The following is an 11421-nucleotide window of genomic DNA, read 5'->3' on the forward strand; positions in this document are numbered from 1 at the left end:
AATGCCTAAAATGTGCTATTGCCTTACAGACGAGGGATATTGGCCTCACTCATCCGAGTGTAAGATCTTCCCTTCGTCCCCTTTGCAATTCTAACCTTTTGCTGGTCCCTCAAATTCCCAGTTACTTCAATCTTAACAGTCCAGATGTGAGACAAGAAGAAAGATCACATCGGTTCAGGGTTTACTGGCCCAGAAAGGGAATGAACTAGGGATCTAGAGAATCCTATCTGCTCGAGTTTTAGTGTTAAATAGTGTGGGATTGGTTTTTAAGATCTTGGGTAAACAGCCTTCAGCTGTTTGGGTAAAGGTCCTCCTGAATATGTTTCCGGCAAATGTCATGCGGGAACAGCAGTAATTCTATAGCAACAATACTTTCCCTCCTTGTTCTCCGGAGGAAAAACAAAGTTATGCATGTTACTTAAATGAGAAAGTGCATGAGTGATTTTTATGCATGGGACAACTATAGTTTAAAACATAATTATGACTGTGATTGAGTGCAATAGTAAGTCAAAGGCCATTTTATATTGAAAATAACAATCATTGTTTTTGTTATGACATTAGTAGGTACACTTTGCAGAGTTCTATTCTTTCTGGAAAGGAGCATAAGTACAACAAAAAAGAGAAGCAAGTATGAAAACAAGGATTTAATAAGCATATACAGAGCATAACAGTCTGATGATGCTATTGACATTATTTCAAACATGTCCTAAAAATACACGAGATTTGAAACCTAACATATTGCTATAAAGGTGGCTCAGTGGCTAAGACACTGAGCTTGTTGATCAGAAAGATTGGCAGTTCAGCAGTTTGAATGCCTAGCGTCACATAACAGAGTGAGCTCCCATTACTTGTCCCAGCTTCTGCCAACCTAGCAGTTCAAAAGCATGTAAAAATGCAAGTAGAAAAATAGGCACCACCTTTGGTGGGAAGGTAACAGTGTTCCGTGCGCCTTCACCTTTTAGTCATGTTGGCCACATGACCATGGAGACATCTTCGGACAGTGTTGGCTCTTCGGCTTTGAAACGGAGATGAACACCACCCCCTAGAGTCAGGAACAACTCACACATATGTGCAAGGGGAACCTTTACCTATATTGCTATACTTCAAATGCATAATTTTAAATATTTTAACCATAGAAGTGCTTTTAAAAAATCCCAATTGCTACTATATATTAAATACTATTTATACTATTTATAGTGAAATTTATGTTCAAATTCTAGCACCTTTAAAAGGGACTGGACAGCATTCTCTTTCAGGCAAGAGGCTGGTTTCCAGCTGTTTCATGTTTTTATAACAGGCAGATCAGATATCAAGTTAAATTCCTCTGACCTTGTAAGAACTAACTCTCAGACCATCCAACTGGTTGTATTGACAAATACTGTGTACCAAAGGATGGAGAGTTTATCAGTGTGCGCTTATGACCATATTTACTGGGAATTCCTCATTGGTGAGTAATAATTGCAATCCTCACAATGAATAGCATTCAACAGATTACCTTGCTCCATCAGGCTTTGAAAGAGGCAGTACTTGATAGCAAAAACAGTAACACTTACTTATATATTGCTTCATAGCTTTACAGCCTGTTTTCGAAAAGTGGTGGTGCAGTGGTTATAATGCAGTATTGCAGGCTATTTCTGCTGACTGCTGGCTGCCAGCAGTTTGGCAGTTTGAATCTCATCCGACTCGAGGTTGAGTCAGCCTTCCAATCTTCCGAGGTCGATAAAATGAGGATCCAGATTGTTGGGGGCAACATGCTACTCTGTAAATCCACTTAGAGAGGGTTGTAAAGCACTGTAAAGTAGTATATAAGTCTAAGTGCTATTGCTATTTCAGCAAAAGTGATTTACAGAGTCAGCCTATTGCCACCAACAATCTTGTTTTATCAACCTCAGAAGGATGGAAGGTTGAATCAACCTTGAGCTGGTCAAGGTTGATTCAATCAAACTACAGTCAGTCAGCAGTGTTAGACTGCAGTACTGTAACCAATGCACTACCATGGCTCTTGGTAATCACTCTTCAATACTGTGATCAGTGGCATATAAAATTGATAAACAAAAATAAATAAAATATGTAGATGTCTTTAAAGTTTCACATCTCTGCTTAGGTTTATAGCAGGGACATGCGGTCAGGGGAGGCAGGGGAGGCAGGGGAGGCAGAGCCTCACCGCTCTCATCACGAAAAAAAAAGGGAAAGGGAAAAGGCACTGAGGAGCCTCGGGGAATGGGACTGCACGAGCCGCGGTCCCCTTCATGTTGACTCAGGAAGACGGGGAATGGGACCACATGTGCAGGACAGAGGGAGGTGCAGGAGGCTCCTCTACACACGTGGTCCCATTCCCCGCCTTCTGTCGGGTTCTGACGCGGAACTCATGTTCCAGGGCGAATGCGCATGCGCGAGCTGCTCCCTTCCTTGCACTGAGCAACGGCAGGTTTATGGGAAGTTGCTCGCAAAAGCAGAAAGTGCGACTGACTTTTCGGACCGTCGGCTACTGTTTCCCTGCCAGCTTGCTCACGAAAGGATCCTGGAAACCGAGTCGTGGCCGGCACCTTGTTAAGAATTCCCCGCCTTCCTAATGACGTCATCAGCCTCATCAGCCATAAACCTCACCGCACGTCACTGGTTTATAGCATATAACTGCATCTTTGGGAGAAATGTGTATCCTTGGGGAAAATGTCTATTGAATTAAACAAATGTCGTGGTATAAGAATAGCTTCCTTTTCTGCATGTATAAAGAATTGCTTTATTTGTTCAATATACATGGTCTTCCACAATTCATTGTAAAATGTTAAATTTAATTAGTTAGTTTGTTAGCTAATAGGTTTAAATAATTTACATGGCTGTCAATCTTATATATAATCCTGGGTAGCTGGTATGGATTGTGAAAAATGGTTGCTGGACTTTACAGTGAAAATGACTGTTTTAAATTGGACAATGTTTTAGAAGAGACATTGTGGATTGTGGTCCACAGTAAAAATGCATTTTAGAGACTGCTGCCCTGACTGCAGACTCTTTGTCCTTGACTGCAAAGTTATTTGGGATTCCAGAATAGCTGCGTTAGTCAGTTGTAGCCAAAACAACAAAGAAAATTGTGGTGCTGTGAAGGCTCAAACAATTATTGTGGTTTAAGATTTCTTTTTCTTTTTGGTCAGGCCCACTTCATCAGATCTATGAGTTGGTGACTCAGTATATATATTCTGAGAACAGAGAAAATATGATGACATACAAAATCGAGCTCACTAACAAAGGCAGGGAGAACTGTAGGTGCAATGCACAAACGAAGGCAAAATTCAGTCAGATTCAGATTACTGGTAGTTATTGAGTTAAGTAAACTTACCTACTAACAGCTTACCAACTAGAAGTCAATGGCTGGTGACCTTGTGGGGATCCAAAACAGAAATGGCAAGACGCCATCAACAAAGATATGCAAGCCACGGGCCTGTGCCCTCGACTTTTCTATTCTGTTGTCTCCTGGTACTGCCATGTCCACTAATCAGATTTTTTTTGTCTTCCTTATTAACAGGGTGGCGTCCAGAGGTGGTATTCAGCAGGTTAGGACCAGTTCTGGAGAACCGGTAGCAGAAATTTTGAGTAGTTCGGAGAACTGGTAAATACCACTTCTGACTGGCCCCACCTCCATTTATTCTCTGCCTTCAGAGTCCCAGCTGATCGGGAGGAAATGGGGATTTTGCAGTAACCTTCACCTGCCACGCCCACCACGCCATGCCATGCCCACAGAACCGGTAGTACATTTTTTTGAATCCCACCGCTGGTGGGGTGTCATGTGATAGCCGCTAGTCTGTTTGAATTCTAAAGACGCAGAGCACTTTGGCTTCTTCATTTTTTATTAGGTCTATTTTGTGGTCCCACCAGTTCTTGCTTGCAGGCAAATGGTATTTCTTGCAGATATTCCAGTGCACCGTGGTTGCTACTTTGTTGCTTGTAGTCAATTCTGTGATCTTCTTGCAGCAGCTAACTCGGTGGTTCACTGTTTCTTCTGCTTCTTTGCACAGGCAGCACTTGCTGTCCATTACTCTCTTTTCAATTCTGGCTTAGTATGCATTTGTTCTTAAGGTCTGGTCTCGCACAGCCAAATTCGCCCTTCTTCTCTGTCTTCAATTTTCCTGCTCTTGGTCACTTCCAGATCTTGTTGTTATCTGCTTGGTACATTTATTAATGTACTGGCCATGTAATACTTTCCCATGCTATGTCTCATTTCTCCTCCTCCTCCTCCTCCTCCTCCTCCTCCTCCTCCTCCTCCTCCTCCTCCTCCTCCTCCTCCTCCTCTTCTTCTTCTTCTTCTTCTTCTTCTTCTTCTTCTTCTTCTTCTTCTACCGTTTCTGACTGCTAGACAGATTTTCTCCATGACAATCTACCCTTGACCTGGAGTTTCAGGTTCTTCTAATGATCCATTCATTGTCATTGTAACTGAGTACTTCCACCATGTAGCTGGTTGTTCTCATCTTCTCTTTTCTTCCATCTTTCCCAGCTTTAGACCCTCTTCTAGAGAGCTGCATTTTCACATAATGTGTCCAAAGTAGAATAATTTGAGCCTGGTCATTTTTGCCTCAAATGAAAATGCTGAGTTGATTTATTTGATGATCCATCAGTTTGTTTTCTTGGCTGTCCACTATTCTCGGGAGTTTTCTCCAAGACCAAAGTTCAAAAGCATCGATACTCTTCCACCCTGCTTCTTCAAGGGCCACGTGAAATAAAAGCAGCCCTAAAAAGAATCCCTCACATACATATAAACCCATAGCCAGTAAGACAAATATCACACAGCAAATCCAACAGGCAGATAAATGGGTTTTTATCTCATCCTGAAAAGGGCCAGTTGGGAAGGGCTGTAATTAAATGGCAACATGCAGGCATCTCCTGACAAAGGTCACAAGATCAATCCATGGGAAAAATTCCAACCACAGAGAGCATTGAGCTACAGGGCACAGTTGTTGCCCTTCCTTTGCAATAAAAGGATTGACTGAGGATACAGTCAGTGTTTCCAGAATCAGTTGTGTTAAAAAAAAATTTGAATAACTTTTAACCTCATTCAGGCTGGAAGGAAGGAAGGATGGATGGATGGACAGATATCACATTATGTAATGTGTGTGTATATATATTACTGCAACAAAGGTTAGAAGTATGTTTTGCATTACAAAGGTATGCATATTTGCTATAAAATAGAATATATTCCATTCTTAATGCGGGTTATGGATCTAAACTAAAAAAAAATCTGTGAGGATGCAGTGACTAAAGAGTTAACATGGGATTGGCAGGCCCAAATTCAAATCCCCACCTGGCTAAGGAGCTCATGGGATGATCTTGGCACAAGCATTCTTTTTAAATTCAATCCTTTACAGGGTTGTTGTAGAGGTAACATTACAGGAGACTGTTGTGTAAACTATTGTTTGTTTTCAGAAAAATATAAGTTCAAATCTATTATTAAAAAATAATAAGCACAAACTGTATTGGAAAGGCTATTCCATTCCCAAGAAAGGAACAGGATGTAATTTTTGCAACCATCCCAGTATATATATGCATTTTTGCTGATAAATAAATGAAGGGAGACTAGTATAAATCTATTTCAAGCTATTTAGTGCTCATCAGCTAGCCAGACCATTACTGGGTTTCAAACCTGAGCTGTTTTTACATATTAGGCAGTTATATTAACCTCTAAGCCACAAGCTCTCCTCCCTTATCAGCTGAGCCAAGGAAATGATTAAGTGAAGCAGTATGCTTCCTCCCATATTTGGGCATATCAGGTGTATGTATGTATGTATGTAGCAAGTAACATGCAAATATTTTAAAAATTGTATTGGCCCCTTTTGTCTGACATGCTGTTTTGAGGATAATGCCCAAATCTGTTATCTTCTGAGACAGGGGTGTCAAACTCGATTTCATTGAGGGCTGCATCAGGGCTGTGTTTGACCTTGGAGGGTCAAAGTGGGCATGGCCAGCTCGACGTCACTCGTGCTGGGGGCGTCTGTGGTGGCCTGAACACTCTGCTAGACAAAACAGGCTCCAGAGCTCCATTTTTGACTATGACGGCCTCCTTCAACCCTTTGCCAGCGAAAACAGAGCTTGGGAGGCTTTCTGTTTTCGCTGGCAGATGCACTGTGGGCCGGTCCTTTGCTGTTTGCTGGCCCCTGTGCCTTCAGTTTGACACCCCTGTTCTAAGATAATATTTGAGATAACATATTTGTGCATTATCCTCCAAACAGTATGCTCTTGAAATCAACCTTGTAGGCTAAATCATGAAGATTTCCTTAATCATATCCATCTTTGACATTAGGGCCTAAAGTCTGATACTCCACATCCTCTTTTTTAGTGAACAAACTGGGTGCATTTCCATATACTACAACTCTTCTTTTGAAACATTAGTAGTCTTCTCATTTCTCCAGTATTTCTTACTTCCACCTTTTGCAATTCAGTGTTGAATATTTTTAACAGAAATATGAACAACCTGCTATAAAATCATTTTAAAGTGTCCAAGAGTGGAAAAACATTTAACTGAATTGTGGATATGAATCGGGAAATATTTCCACAACATTCATACTTAACTGGGAGTAAGCTCCTTTAAATTGCTTCCAAGTAGGTACATAAAAGGGACTGCAGAAGTAAACCACATTAGGAAAAATCATAGTAAACACTGGGGTTTTATAATATGGATATTCTTACATGGGCATGCAGTGCACATCAGTTTTAATCAACAGTGCATTTTTAATTGTGGACTGATGTAAGTCAAAATTTGTGTTTTTATTTTTGCCTACTGTGTTCCTGCAGTGGGAATTTTTTTTAAAAAGAGAAATATTCAAAATGGTGTGTTTTTTTATTATCTAAAATTTAGCAAAAGAATTATGTGCTATTCTGTTTAACAAATTCTAGGTTAGTTCATAGCTTGTATTAGTGAAAAACATCACAATAGAAGTTCTAGAAAAATATCAATCAATATAGATTCCATATCTATATCAACAGATTGAATGATAAATAGTACAACTATATTGTCTTGTATTATTCAATACTGATAGTCCCAAAATGAATAAATGATAATCTGCATTTTATTATATTATGAATCTTTACTACAAGTATTTCAGGAGGGTGGAAATCTATAGTGCTAATAACAAAGTTCATATATGGCTATTTACACATAGGAAAGGAGAAACAACTTCTTTACATTTACTGCTTTTTTTAGTATCTATGATAAAGAATGGAAGGGGAGGGAGGGAGGGAGGGAGGGAGAGAGAGAGAGAGAGAGAGAGAGAGAGAGAGGAATGTACATTGCAAGCATTGTGATTGACCGATAAATTTGCATGTCTACTTTTAAAACTTTGTAACACTGATTCCATTGGGTAGTGAATTGACTGCTGACAGATATCAAGAACATCTATTATAACAGTTGCAGTCAAATAGATCTGGGCTCTCAAGATCAGACACAGAATTTTTCTTCCGTGAGATATGACAGTGATCTTAACCCTCAGTAATAGGGGCTGCATGCAAAAGTACTTTGCAAATACATTTCAGAGATGTTGTGACATTAGAAAAGCCCCCACTGTTGAAACTTTCTGCAGTTTTTACTTAACTGTACACACTAGAAGATGATACCGTGTGCCAAAGAGCCTCCTATGAATTATTCATCAATGGGAAAGACATAGGGGGGAAAAGAGAGGGAGGAGAAGGAGGGGAGGCAGAGAGTAGAGACAGAAAAATTATGCATCCTTCCTAGTTAGCCTTAGGCCAGAATCTGTCATGTGGATTTTTTTTTCAGCGCAAAATTTTTGGCTGGTCAATCATTCTCTGTCCATGGTGTGATGGGGAAAGGCTCTGTGTGTGTCTGTGTGTGTTTGTGTGTGTATTTCTACAGCTGTACCCAGACTTATTCTAATATGGAATGTCCTGCCCGCTACCTGCATAGAATTAATAGTTTAACTGCCTGGGAATTTAGATGGCACTTCTAATTATAATAGTATCTATTTTGCTCAGGAACCCAGGATCAGAACAAGCTCGGGGTGTATACATTTTATGCGGGGGGGGGGGGGAACTGTTTGCAGAAGCTCTTCCTGCATGCAAACAACATTAAATGAAAATCTATGTCTGCAAAAATCATAGAATGTCTCTCCTCACCACAGCTTGCCACTCTTTCTTATGCATAGAGGAGAAAAGGAGCTCTTCCAGGTAAAACCAGGGATTCTTAAGTTACTGTAGATGCAAATCAGTTACTATGCCCTGTTTTGACTCCCCACCCCAAAGTAATAAACCTGAATTGATTGAGTTTGCATCTGGCGAGTGCTTATAATGTCAGGTTTAGCCTTATAATTAGACTAACTGTGACAGTTATTTCAATTGACAACATGAAAATAGCCCTGCTGGATCAATCCAAGGCTCCTCTAGCAAGCATTCTGCCTCCCATGGTAACCTCACAAGATGCATCAAGGAGATCAAGCCATCCTCTCCCACTTTTTCTTCCAGCCCCCCCATATATAGAGGAAGACTGATCCCGGGCCTGAAAGACGCATTTTATCCTCAAGCCAATTAGCCCTGCTGTCTAGAATAGTAGAATAACAGATTTGGAAGGGAACGTAGAAGTCTTCTATTCCAACCTCCAGCTCAAGCAGGAAATTCTAGCCTATACCATTTCAGATAAATGGTTGCACAATCTCTTCTTAAAAAACCAGTGTTGCAGCATTCGTAATTTCTGGCAGGAAGCTGTTTCACTGATTAATTGTTCTAACTGTCAGGAAATTTCTCCTTAGGTTGCTTCTCTCCTTGATTAGTTTCTAACCATTGCTTCTTGTCCTGTCCTCCGGTGCTTTGGAGAATAGGTTGACTCCCTCTCTATTGGGGCCCTTCCTTAGATATTGGAAAGTAGATATTAAAAATGTGTCTAATCCCTTTTGAAGCCAATTCCACTATCAGTCGACACCATATCTTGCAACACTGTATTCCACAGCTTGATAATCAACCATATGAAGAAAAAAGTCCTTGTATCAGTTTTAAGAGTGGGATGTGGTGGCTCAGTGGCTAAGACACTGAGCTTGTCAATCAAAAAGGTTGGTAGTATGGTGGTTCAAATCCCTAGCGCTGAAAATGGAGTGAGCTCCCATTACCTGTCCCATTTTCTGTCAACCTAGCAGTTCGAAAGCATGTAAAAAATGCAAGTAGAAAAATAGGAACCACCTTTGGTGGGAAGGTAACAGCGTTCTGTGCGTCTTCGGCATTTAGTCATGCTGGCCACATGACCACGGAGATGTCTTCAGACAGCGCTGGCTCTTCGGCTTTGAAACGGAGATGAGCACCGCCCGCTAGAGTCAGGAACGACTAGCATATATGTGCAAGGGGAACCTTTACCTTTACCTTATCAGTTTTAAGTCTTCCACTGGTCAGTTTCATTCTAATTTTACATTTTGGGAGATGACAAAAGCTTCTTCTCTGTTTATCCTTTCTTTACCATACATCATTTGGTAAAACTTCTTGGTTGCCTTTTTCTGCACTGCCTATGGAGATGCTTTTTCAAGAGGCAACTGGACTTCATGTTTTTTCTTTGAAGACCTTTCGCCTCTCATCCAAGAAGCTTCTTCAGCTCTAACTGCATGATGGAGAATGACTTTTTTATATTCTTTATAGCATTACCACTAAGATGTAGTATCCCAAAGTATGCAATGCTCCAAATGTGGTTATATCATAGTTTTGAATGCTGGCAGGATCATATTCACTGATTGATTGTCTGCCCTTTTGGTAGACAATGCTGGGAGATGCTGTAGTACCACATCCCTGGTTGTTTCTCATCACCTTCCCCAATTCCCCTTCGTTCCCCCATGCTCTTAAAAGAACCTTCTTCCTCAGGTGCAGCATCTCTTCTACTGCTGAAGTTCAGATTACCAGCCCAATCAGCTTTTCTACCTGGAAAGGGAAACTGCCATCCTACCTACCCACCTACCGTATTTACTCAGGTGACCAAATACTCCCCCTCGTGCAGCTTAGCATGGAATCCTGACTTGTAAATGGACCTTAGTGAGGAAAGCTGAGCACCCAAAGAGGAGCATTTCAACAGTTCTCTGTTTGCACTTCAAGATCAGGCTGGTTTCTCTCTGGCAGGAACAGGGAAGGGGGGTAGGTCTCTTCACTACTCCTCTCCACCAAAGAGTTAAGTAAGCTTGCCTGGGCAGATTAAATGAGCAAAGAGGCACCCCTTTCGGGTGGGATGGGGAGATAACAGTCTCTCCTGCTGTCAGGAGTTTTTCTTTGTTGCAGAGCGTGTATTTCTTGAAGGATGTGCCCGAGTGGATTTTTTGCAATATTAAAAAGCAAAGGCCTCATATCTTTCTCATTAGCTCTCACTGGGGGTATTCTTTCCTTCATCTTCTTTTTGCTTTCTACCTCTTCCTCCTTCCCTTCCCTCCCTTCTACCAACGCCCCCTCTTGCCTCCTCTCTCTCTCCCTCTCACCCCGATCCCACCACCACGAGGCGCGAGGCACTTCCTTGCACTTCACAGAATAACTCCGTCAGAGAGAGAGAGAGAGACAAAGGACTCGCTTTATTTATTTATTTATTTATTTATCACTTACCCCACCCACCCCTCAACGCTGCCTCTGGATTTATTTATTTTTAAAGAAAGTCCCTTTCCGAAAGCAGGCAGCTGGGAAGGAGAAGGGCGAGCCGCGTATGTGCCCGAAACGCGGGGCGATTCCAACAATCACAGCCTGGGTTTCGGATCCGGATCGCGTTGCTTGCAAGAGGGCCGTGGATGGAAGCCGTCGCGCAGGACCGTTGGAACCGAACCTAAAGCCGGCAGGAGGGGATGGGTGGAAGGAAGGCAGAGCCATCCTCTCTCCCGGGAGACGGTCGCCAACCCACCTAGCCAACACCCAGAGCGCGTTCCTGGAATCCCACGGCTGCCCGCCGTCGGCCGGGCCAAGCCCAACCCAGCTGCAAGGGAGGGGCGGTACAGGTGGAAAAAGAGGGGGCGCGGCAGGGAGGGGAACGGCGACGGGGTCCATGCCCCGCTTGAATGGCCGAGGAGGTGGGAAAGGGGCGGGGCTATGCAAATCGTAGGCAGTAGAAGCCAATTGACTGAATAGGCTTTGGATGCTCGATGCGAGAGAGGGGGATTTGTAAGCATATGTGTGTAGAGGAGGAGGGTGGAGGTTTATTTCCCCCTTTTTTTCTTTTTCTTTTTCTTTCTTTTTTCTTTTTTTGCCAAGTGGGCAGGAGGCTCCACAATCAATATTTTTATTCTTTCTTCCTGCCTTCCCTTCCTTTCCATCACCACCACCGCCCCCCACCCCCACCCCACTTGCGCTCGTGCGCTCCTGGCGATCGGCCTGCGGCAGCCACGAACTTCGAAGGGGCAGCCCGCGCGTTCGAGGCTGGGAAGAAGCGGCACGGGGGAAAAAAAAAGTCAAGCGCGCCGCTCGGGGCGCCTCGGAATC

The 11421-nt window shown here is 42.5% G+C and overlaps 1 long non-coding RNA gene across 1 annotated transcript in view; it reads left to right on the forward strand.

Moving 5' to 3' along the window:
- The window catches only part of LOC309383848, a 498138-nt gene that overhangs the window by 129585 nt on the left and 357132 nt on the right, over nucleotides 1-11421 (forward strand). The gene's annotated exons all lie outside the window — the stretch shown is intronic.

Source organism: Natrix helvetica (assembly GCF_964273705.1).
Source record: "Natrix helvetica genome assembly, chromosome: 1".
Lineage (NCBI taxonomy): Eukaryota > Metazoa > Chordata > Lepidosauria > Squamata > Natricidae > Natrix > Natrix helvetica.